The 16594-nt window shown below is 37.0% G+C and overlaps 1 protein-coding gene and 1 non-coding gene across 12 annotated transcripts in view; one reads left to right on the top strand and one right to left on the bottom strand.

The window, feature by feature from the left end:
• The window catches only part of Slc36a4 (solute carrier family 36 member 4), a 391588-nt gene that overhangs the window by 325384 nt on the left and 49610 nt on the right, over nucleotides 1-16594 (top strand). The window lies entirely within an intron of this gene.
• On the bottom strand, nucleotides 10772-10878 carry LOC124105270 (U6 spliceosomal RNA). The gene has a single exon (XR_006855679.1). It is a non-coding gene; the product is annotated as a U6 spliceosomal RNA (small nuclear RNA).

The raw sequence follows: 16594 nt of genomic DNA, 5'->3' as shown, positions 1-16594 counted from the left end.
AATTGAGGAGGACCCTAAAGCTGCCCGGGTTTACCTTCCCTGAGCTTCGGTTTTCAACTCACCCCTTGGCTTTGGGTGAATGTCACAATTCTTCCTCAAGCACTGGTATAAAATTACTTGTTTTACGTTAAAACTAGCCAGAGTCGGCTTCTATTCTTTACAACCAAAACACTTAGCCAATTTATACTCTTACCCTCTTTACCAATTCAAAGCAATGGATGCCGGAGGGAGGAATACCCTTTCCTGATGAAAATCTTTTTTCGTATGCAGATTTCTGGGCTGCATATGATTTCCTAAATCAGTTTCTGTGAGGGAGGCATAGACATACATACTTTGAAAAAGCCCCCAGAGGGATTCCAACATAGACCCATGGTCAATAGTTTTTTTTTTTTTTTTTTTTGGTGCTGGGGATCATCGAACCCAGGGCCTTGTACATGAAAGACAAGCATTCTACCAACTAAGCTATATCTCCAGCCCCTAAGAGTCATTGTTTTAGTGGAACCTCATTGCCTATTGAGAAAATCCCACATTTCCCACTGTGATATTTAAGGCACCTACTCATTCTTCAAGTCTTATCTCCCTCTATCAAAGTCTGTCCAAAAAGTATTGCAATAAGTACTGTTTCCTGGATGCCTCTGACATCATGCCTTTCATTAAATTGTTCTCAACATCTGGAATGTCATTTTTCTCCATTCATGTACTTCCCAATTATGGCTTTTTTCCAATATCAAATTTAACTGAGATGAATTCAGATAAAACTCCATTTCAAATATCTGGGATAGTACTTGAGACATAATAATCCCCCATTCCAAATACTTGCTAACGTTGTTATCGTGATGATAATAAATAATGCCTTCTACCTCCATGAAGTCCTTACCATTTCCAAAGAAAGACCTTCTTTTTCCTTTGTATTTCCTTTGCACTTTGTGTCTCTCCTGTTCAGGTAATTGTCAGGTTCTGCTTTTCTTTACAATTATTTTTCTACAAGACTTATCTTTCTTGGTGAAATACAATTTTGTTGGTGAGCTCTATCTTGGTCAGGAATGATATCACACTCAAACCCAGCAGATGCACAACAAATTTTTAGTCCTTTAAATTGAGTTCCAAGTGATTTATGAGAGCTGTGACCCAGCCAGAACCAGATGTTCAGGGGCATTTCCTGCCTTCTTGCCCAGCATGTTTTATCTCACAGGTGAGCAGGAGAGAAGCCTGACTTAGAGACCTTTAAATTAAAAGTACATTTATGTGGCAAGAAAATTTCCAGTTAGAGCCAGGGCAAAGGAGACATTAATATTTGTTGAGTACATACTGTCTACCACGATGTTGTGGTCTATTTGCCCTTGGAACAGCTGGGTAGCATGGGGTCCTTTTGACCTATCTCATATTCTTTGCTCCCACTGTTTGCTTAATGTAACATTTATGTCGATATTTGCTTAGTGCACTCTCTATAGTCGTTTCTGGGCATTGTAAAGAGGAAGCTGTTCACAGAGTGGTATCACCAGACACTTAAATTTTCCTTTGAGTATTCATGATGAGGAGTTGTGCAGGGCAGAATTTGTGACGGATATGTTAGCAGTGCCCTTTGAAACATATAATGTACCACTCTAGGAGTCATAATGTCTGAAAAATTTGCTGTTATTGTCAGCCAAGTGACTGTTGAAGTAGTTTTAAAAGGAGGATGGGTTTCAAAGAATTTGGGGCCTTCCTTAAGTCTATATTCCTTAAGAAGAGATTAGGGATTTTGACCCAAGACATTATGTCCTTGTGAACAACACCAGAAATGTAGATTTGCTTCACTTGGATAAGGGACAATGGTGGCTCTCTGACACATGCTCCATGTTGGATAATAGCTAGTGCTATGAGAAGGGTGGTTGCATTACTTATAGAGCAATGGAGGACATTAAGACTGTCCTAGGCAAACTGGGCCCTTAGTTATCAGCATAGATCACCCATTGGGAATGGAATTTGTGACAGCCCCTTCTTTTAACTCCAAATCAAGTGCCAAAGGTAAAAGTGTGAATCTGGAAAACAAGTACTAAGACACTGTAAATATGCTATATTCATCTGAGATGACTAACAAATCTATAGGATTAATTCAATAAACCCTGCACTACAATGAGATGAGCATTCTAATGTAAGAATGGGGCTTCTCAGTTAAAGGAGCAAGCTGTGCTTTGGGTCTGCTGAGAAAAGTTAGGTCTTCCTTGTAAGTACTGCCCTGTGATAATGAATAGGTATGGATTCATCAGACAATGAACAATTGTGTGTTATTATGACTACAAACAAAATTGACAGAACAGCCTGGCCTTAAGGGAAACAGGTTGGTGACATTTTCTTTTTAAATGGTACCCATTCTAAAGGCTTCTTTCCAAGTCTCAAAAACTTCAAACAGCATGAGCTGGAATATGACTCTCTAGCTGGAACTTCTTCCTGAATGGAAGCTTTCCAACTTCTGGACCACTTCTTTTTATTACCAAAAAACAGGCTGTATGTTGGTGTTTATATTTTCTAATCAGGTCCACCAGGATCTTCATCTCTTAGGCAGATTCAGTAATGAGGCAATATTCTATTCCTTTCAAAGTGGCTGATATTCTCCACAGTGTTATTAAGTTGTGAGCAAGCTCCTCAGATCACCACAGACAGTGTTTCAGATAGCAAGAGTGCCAGGTTTCCTCATGCTTAACATGGGTCTCAAGTGACCTACTTGCCGTAAATCTTTCACACGCTCCCTTTGAACTCTGATAAAAGAGAACTACACAAAAGTCGACAGGTACAGCCTATCAAATTAAATCCCAAGCCAGTCCTTGATGTTAAAAAGCCCCAAACAAGAGAGGACTTACCACGTTAAATTTACATGTGAGGATCATGAGTTCTTAGTGTCTAGAGAAAACCCAGTCTTCTGTATTCAGCAGGACCACAGTTTCACCGGAAGAGAACACAAGTAAAATAATTTTCTTGTAGGTTAATATTTAACCAATACATAATGCTTAAAGTAGAAAAAGGGAAGGCACTTTTTCTCTTGAGTCTTTGGAAGCACACTGGAATTTATTAAAATATGAGCTTTTAAAGCCTTTTGCCATTTATGTTAAATACCACAAGGAATAAATAGCATGTGTGCTTTTAAATAACAAGTTTGTGCTTTTCAGCACTTGTCATAAGTCATTCTTTCTCTTTCCCTTCAAAGAGCAATATATTCAGAGGACAATGTTTAATATATTAGTAGTGACATTTACGTCAGAGTTAAGCCCCAAGAGCGAATGCAGCTCAGTGACCTTATTTCACAGTGATCTTCCTGATCTTTCATTAGTTATATGAGAATCATAGAAAAAAATGAACAATACTGCATTGACTAAATCATGCACCCAACAGCAGTTGGTAGTGTGGTTGACATTCACCTGCCAACTCAGAAGCTCAGTACCTCGAGTGGCCTGAGGCAGGATGGTGAAGGGCACATGTTCTAGAGTTGCAAGTGGACTTGCTTTTTAGTTGTGAGACTTCAGAAAAGTTGCTTAGTCTTGTCTAATCTTCATTTCTCCTTGCCTGGTAGGAGAGAAGCCTGACTTAGAGACCTTTAAATTAAAAGTACATTTATGTGGCAAGAGAATTTCCAGTTAGAGCCAGTGAAACTGTGTTTCACTGAAGTGTAACTGAAAATAAAAACTGAATCTGTTTACAGTGCACAGTAAGATATTTTAATATGTGTGTACATTGTGAAAAGTTTACTATAATCAAGCTAAATTACCTGCCACTTTGCATTGTTATCTGTGTTCATTTTGTGAACATTTAAGATCCACTTTCAAGTACATATCATTTTACTCAGCTGTTTTAATTGCCATGACCAAAACACCTCATAAGAACAACGTGGAGAAGGAAAAGTTTATTTTGGCTCATGGTTTCAGAGGTCTTAGTCCATTGATGGTCAGCTCCATAGTCCCGGACCTATGAAGGCAGTACCCCATGGCGGAAGGGCATGGCAGAAGAAAGCAGCTCAGAATGCATCACTACGAAGCAGAGAGAGCTCCACTTACCAGGCGCAAAACATAAATTCCAAAGGCACACCCTCCCAATGACCTACTTTTTTCCAGCCATACCTTACCTGCCTATAATTACTGCCTAGCTAATCCATTCAAGTGAATTAATCCATTGATGAGGTCACAAGTCTCATAATTCAATCATTTCATCTCTGAATGTTCTTGCATTATCTCACACATGAGATTTTGGGGGGATATCTCATATGTAAATTATGACAACAACAGGGTATGATTAACTATAGCAATCATGCTACACATTAGAACTCAGTCATCATGCATAGTTGAAGTTTTGTACCATTAGACTGACATTTCATCATTTCCTCCACCTCCAGCTTCTGGAAACCACCACTCAGTGTCTGTGAATCCAACTGTTTTAGACTCCATATGTTAATGAGATCACACAGCATTTGTATTTCCTTGCCTTGCTTTTTTCATTTAGCCTAATAACCTGATATCATTTCATCATTTTGTAGCTGATTATTTTGACTTATTTGTCAGTTCACAGAGCTCCATTTCTTTAGAGTAGCTACTGGTGATTTATTTTATTCCTTTGGTGATGTTATGTTCCCTGGTTAATCACGATTCTGTGATTTTTGTTTTGGTGTCTGCACATTTGCAGGAGTTACGTCTTTCGTTATTTATTTATTTTTCTTCCCAGTATTGAGGATCAAACCCAGAGGCAATTTACCCCTGAGCTATATTCCCATACCCTTTTTAATTTTTTTTTTTAAATTTTCAGCAGGGTTTTGCCAAATTTCTGAGGCTGGCCTCAAACTTTCAATCTTTTTGCCCCAGCCTCCTGAGTTGCTTGGGATCATAGGCACACACCACCACATCCAAATCTTTTAGTCTTTATAGATTAACTTCAGCAGAGAAAGTCCTTTACCAGTCAGCCCATCCAGAGGTTTTGAGTGGAAGGGTCTGTAGTTAGGCTTGCTGCTGGAGTTCTCAGGTAGACTGATATTGTGCCTAGGCCTGTGGGTAGGTGGGTCTATAGACTGGAATCATAAAGTGGAGAGACCTGGAGTCTTTATCCGCAGGCAATGACCTAAAGTCTGGCTCCACAGGGGCCATGCTAGTGCTGAGTGGGTCTTTAGCACTGGGAGTAGGACTGGAGCCTGGGTTATGGAACAGCCTGGTACTGGTACTCACTAGATTGTTCCTAGTGCTGGTGTCCAGACAAAGTTGGGTGTTTACCTCATTCTACTTCCTCCACACAGTGAGGATCTCTCCCCATGCTGTGCTGGTAAGTTTGGGAGAGGGGAGGTATAAATAATGTGAAATTGTCCTTCCCACCTTCTTCAATGCATCTTTTCTTATTTTTTGTGCTCCAGCTAGGGGATATAATGTCTCTCCTGTATCCATTTGCTCTTATGAAGGTATTTTTGGGCATGGATAGTCATTAAATTGATGTTTCTGGAAAGGGATGAGCACTGGAAAGTCCTATGCTGCTGTCTTGCTGATGTCATGCAAATAAATCCAAGCTTCAGGTTTTTGAATTAAAAAATAGAGCAGTATAACACCTAACATATACAGTTGTTATGCCAGATAAAAGAAGTAATGCTGAAAAGCACTTAGCACAGGGTCTAGCTTAGTAAAACTTAGTTATGATTATTTATAACTATTTATATAGAATTTTATAAAATTATTTTTATAGAATTATCTAAACTATTGTGATTATTTTTATCTTAAAGATATGACTGATGGGAAGAAGAGGTGGAAAGCAAGAACCTAGTTAAAGGACTAAACTGAACTAAACTAACCTCACTCTCATGATTTTACCCTTTGCTTTTAACCCTTTTCCCTGCGTCACTACCAAATGATAAAACAATGGAATCTTTACAGAAAAAAAAATTCAGAATAAGTTACAATCTGGTGGCCCAGCCCTAGGCTAGTATATCTTTAGTAGGGCCCTCCCAGGACTAGTCAGTGGGAAGGTAGAAGGAGGGAGAAGAGAGGAGATTGGAGATTCAGAAGATTCGGTCCACAATTTAACAACCTGAAGAAAGGAGGCAGAGACTGGAGATGATGGATGGATAGGGAAAGAACACAGCACATGAGAGGAAACCCTTGCTTGGCACCAATATACCACACTATCCAGAATGTTTAATTTGGAAGGTAAGAGGCCTAGGTGTTTGGCCAAAATCAAGATAATGAGTACTTCAGTAACTACTGTCCTCCTACCTATACAAACAGGCATGTCCAACAAAGTTATTGAGATGATAATGAAAGCTCACAGGATTTCAAATTTTGAGAACATTCTGTTGCCTGAATGAATGTTTTTAGAGACTATGGTAGAGAGGAAAACAGGTATTTAGAACTCTGTTAAAATCTTGACTCTATTATTTGATTTTGAGTAAACTGCATTAACTTCTCTTAGTATTATTTTCTTTTATGAAATAGAGATAATACTTGAAGTTTTTTTTTTAAGAGAAACAATAAGATCCTGCATGTACATTCCCATAAATTTCACTGGGAAATAGGTGACACACACACACACACACAAATAAAAGGATGTTGACTGAAGGAACTATTTATAATGGTTTGGGCAGGTGCAATGGACTAATGTCCCCACCCCCATTTATATGCGGAAGCCCTACCACAGTGTGACAGTATTGGAAAGTGGGACCTTCAGAAGGTGATTTCGTCATGAATTTGACATCCTCATGAATGAAATTAGTGACCTTATAATAAGGACTACAGAGAGCTGTCTTGCCCTCTTTCCACTGACTGAGATACAACGAGGAGTTGGCAGTCTGTAAGCTGCAAAAGGGCCCTCATCAGACATGGAGTCTCCTGGAACCTCATCCTGATCTCAGATTTGCAGGCTTCAGAGTGGTGGGAAATAAATTTCACTTGTTTATAAGCCATCCATACTCTGTTACTTGTTTTGGAAGACCAAATTGACTAAGATTTTTAGGAAATTCAACAGGGATGACATATACCTTAGGAAGGCAATGGGGAGGAAAAGTGTTATTTATCTTTAGGTCTGGAAAGACAATAGGAAGGAAATAGAAAATAGACAATTTTCAGGTTGAAAAATGTTGTAGCCATGAGATCCAACCAATCTGTAGTACTCTATTAGCAGGGTCAGGTGAATAACTCCCACCCATTTTACATCTGCTCCCTGATCTCCTTCCATTGCCCATTCTACCTCCAATGGGCAAACCTAATGAACTTCAGGGAGCCCACTGAGGCATTCTATTCAGGAGAGCCTTCTAGGGCACTGAGAGAGAGAGAGAGAGAGAAAAGGAGGAAAAGTGAACCTGGAGGAGGTCACAGAGGACGATTGAAGCAGCTTACAGGTAACTAGTGTCAGGTAACCAGTATGTGTCAGGTAACTAGTAGATAGTAGTCATAATTATTATAACAAAAAAATAATACACACACCAGACTTTGAATTCTAGCTTCATCTTTTGGGGGATGGACAGGAGATAATTCAAGAGTGTTATGGTTTAGATGTGGTGTCCGCCCAATAGCTCTCATGTGAGACAATGCAAGAAAATTTGGAGGAGAAATGATTAGGCTACAGCTTGAACCTAATCAGTTAATTAATTCCTGATGGGATTAACTGAGTGTTAACTGGAGGCAGGTGGGTGTGGGTAGAGGAAGTGGTTCACTGGGGGTGTGGGTATGAGGTATATATTTTGAATCTGGAGAGTGGAGACCTTTCTTTCTGCATTCTGATCATGATGTGAGCTGCTTCCGTCTGCCACACTCTTCTCTGGTGATGTTCCGCCTTACCTTGAGCTCCAAGGATTGGAGCCAGCCTCCTATAGACTAAGATCTCTGATACTGGGAGACCTTAAATAAACTTTTCCTTCTCTACAATTGTGCTTGTTGGAACATTTAGTCACAGCATCGAAAAAGCTGACTAAAATAAAGAGCTTTTCAGAATTGTTCAAAGCTTTATAAATACAAACTTTTTGAACACTTCAGAAATATATTTCAGTCTGCTGCTTGTCCAGAGGATTTTCCCAATAACGTTGCCTTATATGCTCAGTTTTACAGGATGCAATTACAAGTTTAATACCATTGCTGCAAAATTTTGTGAAGAGATCCTAACTGAGGTAGATCTGAGGGAAATGCAAATCTAACTGTTAACTAGTTCTTCAGCTTGGATTTCCTTTTTCTCTAGAGCATTTTACTGTTTTAGGGAATCCTCCTTAGATCAATTAGTGAAATGACTAGCATTTTAATTAAATTCTTTAAAAAATTTTTACATTGTATGGAAAACTTACCTTTTCCCAACTCAAGAAAAAAATGACTTATAATTTTTTCTTGGTGACAAAATTTCACATATAAACAATTTAAAAGCAAGAAATAGTAATAGGAAGATTAGTATTGTATTAAACCTATTTCTTATGGATCAGTAGTCTTTAATTAGAAGGTTCCCTTTGATTTTTAGCTATAAAGTTTCATATTCACTGTTTTGCTCAGTCACTAAAAATTTAGAATCTGAAATTGCTATGACCCCTAGCACAAAAGATGATTGGCATTAAAAACAAAGAATCTGAAAACAACTACAGAGCAGGAAACTGTATGAGTTTAAATAATAAACTTCATGTTACAGATGACTTTCTTAGATACTTATCCAAATGAAAATTAGTAATTGGCTGAGATTGTTGATTTTTGTTTTGCAGATTTAGTGTTTATTATTCACTTAGCTTAAAAAATCATATAATATTTATAATGAAAAAAACAAGTGCTTGTACTCTATTATCCTACAATTTCCTTACTTAAGAGGCAACAACTTTGAACTTTTCAGTAGATTTATTTTGTATTTACCTCCATACTTTTAAATAATAGTCATTATTAACTTTCATGTTTATTTACCACCATTTTTTTACAATTTTGAAAAGTGAAAATTTAGCTTTTTTATATCAGCCTTCATGAAGAATATTTCTTTCCACCTCACCTATATTTTCAAAGAGAGTTGTAATACATTCTCCATTAAATTCATATCTTGTTTGATTATGATTTGTATGTATTATACTCTATGAGAGCAAATAATGTACTGTATTTTTGTTTGTTTGACAAGTATTTTGTGAACTGGAGTTGCCTCCCCCCCCCCCCATCTACTTGGCTTTCTTCATATTTGTGGCAAAGTCTTCTCACACTCTTCAAAAACTCAGAAAAATAAAGGTCTTTTCAATTTTATACACTCTTAAGATTATGAATCAGTTTCTTTTGTCCCTGTAGGTATCCCTTCCTTGTGCCTTCTGTCTTCCTGCCCTGATTTGGACTAGTGGGGGCTCTCTACATCTGCTGCACAAATGCCACTTCCTTTTGGCATATACTTAGGATTTTCTCTCTGCTGTGTTGAATTCCTGGTTTTCTGGGTCTCATGTCTTCTCTTTTCTAGGTTTATTTCTTAATTTTGGTGGAGCAGAGCATTCCTCCAGTGCATTCTAAGAAGAGTACATGAAATGTATATATCAAGTTTTTATATGTTTTAAGATGTGTTTATTTTACTCTTACACTTGATAGTTTGGTTAAGTGCAGAATGCTAAGTTGGATGTGTTTTCCTTCAGAAGCTGAAATGCAATGCTCAATTATACTCCAGCTTTTGATGCTGCTGCTGAATAGTCAGATGTGATTCCAGCTGAATGTGACTCCCCTCCACATCATCTTTTATTTATTTATTTTTTTTCAACTGGGGAAATTTTTAGGACTTTCCTATTATTCTCAGAACTTCAAAAGTTTTGTGCTAGTACATCATGGCTCAGGTCTGTTTTCACTTGTTGTATTGGGTATTCAATGGATTCTTCAAATCTGGAAACCCATGCCTTTCAATTTTGAGAAATTCTGTTGTATCATCACTTTCATTTTTTTCTTCTCTTATATTTTTTAATTAAGACACTGGATCTGCTGGGTGACTAATTTAATTTTTTTTCTTTTCTTGTGTTTTTGTTCACTTTAGAGTCCCTAAGTATCCCCTTTTCTATAGCATTCTATTCTTGATTTATAGCTGCAACATTTTTTCAACTATCCTAATAATTTTTTTATATTGTGAAAATGATAAGTCCTGTGGCTTATATTCAAAATTATATAATTATATAAACTGAATATAGAGATAAATCTGAATTTATTACAGAGACACATTTACTCTTTCTCAAAGAGTATGGCAGCCAGGCATTTTGTAGATGCAACATATTTTTTTTTATTGTTGGTTGTTCAAAACATTACATAGTTCTTGATATATCATATTTCACACTTTGCTTCAAGTGGGTTATGAACTCCCATTTTTAGCCCATATACAGATTGCATAATCACATCAATTACACATCCATTGATTTACATATTGCCATACTAGTGTCTGTTGTGTTCTGCTACCTTTCCTATCCTCTACTATCCCCCCTCCCCTCCCCTCCCCTCTTCTCTCTCTACCCCCTCTACTGTCCTTCATTTCTACCCCTTGTATTATTTTTTCCTTTCCCCTCATTTCCTCTTGTATGTTCTTTTGTATAACCCTGAGGGTCTCCTTCCATTTCCATGCAATTTCCCTTTTCTCTCCCTTTCCCTCCCACCTCTCATCTCTGTTTAATGTTAATCTTCTTCTCATGTTCTTCGTCCCTACTCTGTTCTTAGTTACTCTCCTTATATCAAAGAAGACATTTGGCATTTGTTTTTTAGGGATTGGCTAGCTTCACTTAGCATAATCTGCTCTAATGCCATCCATTTCCCTGCAAATTCTATGATTTTGTCATTTTTTAATGCAGAGTAATACTCCATTGTGTAAAAATATGGAACGCTTCATGAATTTGCGTGTCATCCTTGTGCAGGGGCCATGCTAATCTTCTCTGTATCGTTCCAATTTTAGTATATGTGCTGCCGAAGCGAGCACTGCAACATATTTTTTAAAAAATCTATTGGAGAGGGCTTGGCTCAGTGTAAATTCTGTCTGCATCATTTCTCTTTTTCTCTTTTTCTTTAGTTTTCAGTTTTTTTCCATCTGATAAATTAGTCACAATTAGTTAAATAAAACAAAGCTATTGGTAATAAAAGAAAGGTTATAAGTAACAATCATCCCAACAAAAGACATTCCAAGAGAGCAGTTTTGGTCAGCATGTTTCCTGGGCACATTAACAGAACAGCAAAGTTACTGAAGCAGATGTTAATTAGAAGATGGTGAGTCTCTATTTCCATTGAAAATATAAGAGAGTTAAAGAGCCTTGAGATAGAAAATGAGTAATATTTTAGGGGCTGGGGTTGTGGCTCAGTGGTAGAGTGCTTACCTCGTATGTGTGAGGCCCTGGGTTCCATCCTCAGTACCACATAAAAATAAATAAATAAATAAAGTCAAGATATTAAAAAACCCTCTATTTTTTTAATTTTTTTTCCTTTTTTCTTTTCTTTTTTTTATTTATTTGTTTATTTTATTTATTTATTTTTTAATTTTTAATTTTTTATTGTGAGTTGTTCAAAACATTACAAATTTCTTGACATATCATATTCCACACTTTGATTCAAGTGGGTTATGAACTCCCACCTTCACCCCATACACAGATTGCAGAATCACATCAGTTACACATCCATTGATTTACATATTGCCATACTAGTGTCTGTTGTGCTCCGCTGCCTTTCCCATCCTCCACCCTCCCCCCTCCCCCCTCCCCACCTCTCCCCTCCCCTCCCCTCCTCTCTCTCTACCCCCTCCACTGTATAACCCTGAGGGTCTCCTTCCATTACCATGCAATTTCCCTTCTCTATCCCTTTCCCTCCCACCTCTCATCCCTGTTAAATGTTAATCTTCTTCTCCTGCTCTTCGTCCCTACTCTGATCTTAGTTACTCTCCTTATATCAAAGAAGACATTTGGCATTTGAAAAACCCTCTATTTAAAAAAAGAAAATGAGTAATATTTTATACAAAGGAGAATCAAAATAAAGTAGATGCCTAGCATTTGGTCTGCTCAGCCTCTCTTCTCCATACTGTCATCTAGGTGGTTCCATCAGGACATATCATAACATATGACTTTGTCCACCCCTCAGTTAGACCAGGAATGGGAATATGATCCAACATGACTCTATCACAGTTCTTCCTTGGGAAATTTAAAAAATTTAACTGAGAAAAAGAGATCAGTACCTTTCTGGACATCTAAGCTATAAAATACAGACATTGAGAGCTTTTAGAAAACATTTCTTACCAGATGAGCCTGAGAAGAGGAGAATCTGCAGTGAAAACCTGCACAGATGCATAAGCATATGCACAGAGAACAGCAATCACTGGAGAATGAGACATAGTCTCAGAGGTATCAGGATCAGTTGTTTCTAAGCCCAGACTCATCTCTGCCTTGGGGAATCTCAGCATTCTCATTAAATTTCCTTCTTGACTTAAGCTAGTTTGACCTCTCCATTGGAATAATAATAATAAATCCTTAATATGTTCCATTTATTTGATACTTTCTATGAATCATGCAAATTCTTTATATACTTTTTCGCATTATCACAACAATGTGCAAGGTTAGTAATATTAAGGATGAGAAAACTTTATAGTAGAGATCCAATTACTGCATAATAGACAACTCTATCAAGAAGTTCTACAAATGTCTTAAATCAATATATTCATACAGAACCATTTCTTCATCTGTAAAATGGGACAGGGTATTCCCACTGCCTGAAATACTCTTCTTACACATGCTGTGCCAACTCCTTCTCATCTTGAGATGTCACTTAGATGAATGTCCTCTGAGATGACTGTCTTGCTACCCAAGATGATGTTCCCCTCATAGCACCCTGTTATTTTCCTCATCAACAATTACATAATTACAAAATTCAATTCAGTATTTTGTTTATTTATTTTCTTTTGCATACTTCTGCACTGCATTATGAGTTCTAAGACAGATGAACCTAATACTATTATTCATTAGAGCTCCTAAATCTAGTACAGTGCCTGGAATAGAGAATATGCTCCATTATTTGATTGAATAATTAAATGCTCCTACAATGCTTTCTTTTGTGTATCTCTGAGGCTATGCTCAATAATTTCAACATCAATTTTGAGTAACTAATATGTGTAGGGAACTGTTCTAGGTCTTACTGAGACAAAGACAAATGCAATATAGCCTCTAGCCTGCAGCAACTCACAGTATGACATAAGGCCCAGACAGGAAAATAATTACAACACAAAGAAGTGTTATAACAGAAATATGAACAAGGTGCCATGGTTGCAAAGAAGGAACTAATTAAGATGATCTAGGAAGTTAAAGTCAGGAAAATAAAGAAGGGAACTGCCAGGGTTAAAATCAGGTTCTTTGTAATGTCTCTATTCTGAAACAGCTTTACCTTTTACTCTAATATTTCTTCCCCACTCTCCATGCCCATATACATGCTAATCTACCTGAAATTTTTTTAGTGTATCTGAGTAAGAACAGAGAGGAGCTACTATAACCATGATGGGCTAGAATTATCAGAAACACTAGGGTTCCTTTCTCCCCACCAACTAACTACATAATGGCTTAAGGGACAAAAAACAGTTTTAGGGAAGTTACCCTTAATTACTTGGGTTATTGAAATTGTATGTCTTGATTTCATATAGATTAAAGCAGTAACAATCTTACATTTTTAACTGTAACAGTAATAGTACTTGATAAAGTGTAACCAATCAGTGTGTTACATGATTATACAGTAGTCCTCCCTTACCTGTGATTTTGCTTTCTAGGGTTCAGTTATGTCCTGGTCAAATGTAGTCTGAAAAGAAAATTCAAAAGAATGAGGGATTCACAAGTTTTAAATTACATACCATGTTCTGAATATCTTGTTGAAATCTGTGCTGTCCCACTCCTTCCTGTCTGGGAGAAGAATCGGCCCTTGTCTAGTGTATGCACACTGTATACACTACCTGCACATTACTCACTTAGTAGCCACCTTGGTCATAAGATCTACTATTGTAGTATCATAATACTTGTGTTTACTTTAAACAGCCCTCAGGTAGTAGCCTAATGCTTTGTCACAATGCCTAGGTCATTCACCTCACATCATCTCATCCTGTTGGCACTGTATCATCTCACATTATCACAAGAAGAAAGGTGAAACAGTACAAGAAGGCATTGGGTAGGGAGAGAGGAAAAAGTATATTCACAAAATTTTTATTATGGTATGTTATAATTGTCCTATTTTATTATTAGTTACTGCTGGTAATCTCTTACTATATATATCTCATTTATAAATTAAACTTTGTCTTAGGTATGTATGTGTAAGAAAAGAACAGTATACATAGGATTCAGTATAATCTGAGTTTCAGGCATCCACTGAGGTTCTTAAACATAATCCCCTCAGATGAAGGGGACTATTGCACCCTTTTTTAATTTGTAAGACCTAGTGTAGAAGTCATAGTAAATATGTTCTCAAATAATGATGCCTGAAAAACATAGTTCTCCTGAGTCTTTTGATCATCCCTATTACTTTGTTTATATGCATATCACTGTAAAAAACACTGAGCCTGGCTGCCTGCCCCAATCCAGACCTCTTTAAAGAAGTCCAGGCTATGGTACAGTCAGGCCAGATCTGCTTTCTCCAGTGCTGAGATTAGGGAACAATAGCTTTTGATCCCTTTTTTAGAAAATGTATTTATTTATTTATTCTAATTAGGTATATATGACAGCAGAATACATTTTGATCCATTGTTCACAATTGCAGTACAACTTTTCATTTCTCAGGTTGTACACAATGTAGCATCCGTCCATATGTGCAGTCATACATGTATTTTGATCCCTTTTAACAGGCAAATGATAATGTCCCTCTTTGAGAGTCTTAAGTGTTCTCATTACAATGGATGGTCAATGGAAAATTACCTGTAGACAATCACTTCTGATACCCACCTTCTTTCTTGCAGATTTCTAATCAAGTGATCCACCCAAAAGGCCTGCTTCAGTTATGCTCCAGGATAGTTTTCTTCTTTCTCTGTCTCTGTATCTTTGATATTGTTTAGGAATGCTTCAAATAACATCTCCCTTTGCCAGTGCATGTGTGTGAGTGATTGATGTTGACTTCAGGTAAAAAAAAGGGGGGGGGGTTGGCAAAGCAGCATTATCAACAATTATTTAGTGAAAGCCTACACTGCATGTAATAGGAGGAAAGAAGTAGATGTAACTATGTAACTTTTAAATCTGGAATGTTAAATACTTAACACATTTACCACGTAATTATTATCAGTAGTCCTAGAAATCAGATGCCTGTCCCAGCCCCACTAAAACACACACACACACACACACACACATCTTCTAAAACACACAACTTCTACTGAATGAAAGAGACAAACAAAAGTGTTCTCTGGTTTCCTGACTTTAAAGAACTGTGTGATTTAAAAAAAATCAATTACAGAATTAAATATTTTCCTTTCAAATCAAAAGCATGCTTCATTTATTGATTCACCAAATATTTACTGGTACCCACTTGAAAGGCCAGTTTTGCATGTTGGTTGAGAGTCCCAGATCTGGGGGCAGACAGAATTCCATCTCTGCCATGTATTATTGTCTTTGGATGAATTACTTATGTCTGTGTGCCTTACGTGTTTCCCTCATCTGTAAAATGGATATAAACATTAGGATTTCTCAAAGGGTGGTCACAGAATTAAATAAGAATATGTGAAAGTAGAAGGAAGATAAGTGGAGTGGGAGAAAGGGATTGAAGGGGTGGGAGGGTGAAATGGAAAAAGGGAGTAACTGCAGAATAAAATTGTCCTAATTTTGCTATGTGCCTATATGAATATACTACAGTGAATTTCACCTTTATGTATATTACAAAGCACCAATTTAAAAAAACCTCAATAGAAGGAATACCAGTAGAACAGAGGAAGAGGAACAGGGCCAGGCGTGGGAGGAAAAGAGGAAGTACTTGGGACTGAAATGAAGCAAATTAAATTCCGTGTGTGTAATTCTGTCCAAACAAACCCCACTATTATGTATAACTACAATTAATTCATAAAAATTAAAAAAACTGAATATATTTGTGTAATAAAAAGCATAGTGTCTACTTTTGGTTAAAGTAACCTCTCCAGGATTGTATATGAATCCAGAAATAAAAAAGAAGGTATTTTCCAGTTTTGAATAGTTACTTTTCATTCTTAAGATTTTGTTTTGCTAAAATTTGGCTTGTGTTTACATAAAGAATGTATATATAAAGTTTAAGAATTTTAGACACCGTATTAGAATAATTAACCTTAATTTTCTTTCAGCACCATGGTTAACTTCAAATATATTGAAGGATATTGAGACATCTTTAATGTGAAAAAGTGACTAAATTAAATTCTACTTGAGTGTATCCTATATCTCTAAATAGGAGCATTGTAAAACGGAGAGTCAAAGTGTAGTACAAAATGGATTGAGGACTAATATTTTTGTATTCTTCTAGGTGATTTTAACAGAATGTTAAGAACTTGCAAACGGCTTGGTGCCCCATATTTAAGTGGCCAATATATCCCCTGGAGCTACAGGCCTGGGTCTCTTCAAATTCTAAGAATCCAATCCCATCCTTTTTATATCCAAAATGTGTGTCCTTGAAGGATGTCCAGCTGTTCTCCAAGCGGAAGCCCCAGCCCGACTGGGCTCCAGTCATCGATTTTT

This window comes from Marmota monax, unplaced genomic scaffold, assembly GCF_021218885.2.
Source record: "Marmota monax isolate L192 unplaced genomic scaffold, Marmota_monax_Labrador192_F-V1.1 WCK01_AAM20220418_F8-fsc00104, whole genome shotgun sequence".
NCBI classification, from domain to species: Eukaryota; Metazoa; Chordata; class Mammalia; order Rodentia; family Sciuridae; genus Marmota; species Marmota monax.
Note: the sequence above shows the minus strand (reverse complement) of the source record. Positions and strands in the feature narration are given on the sequence as shown.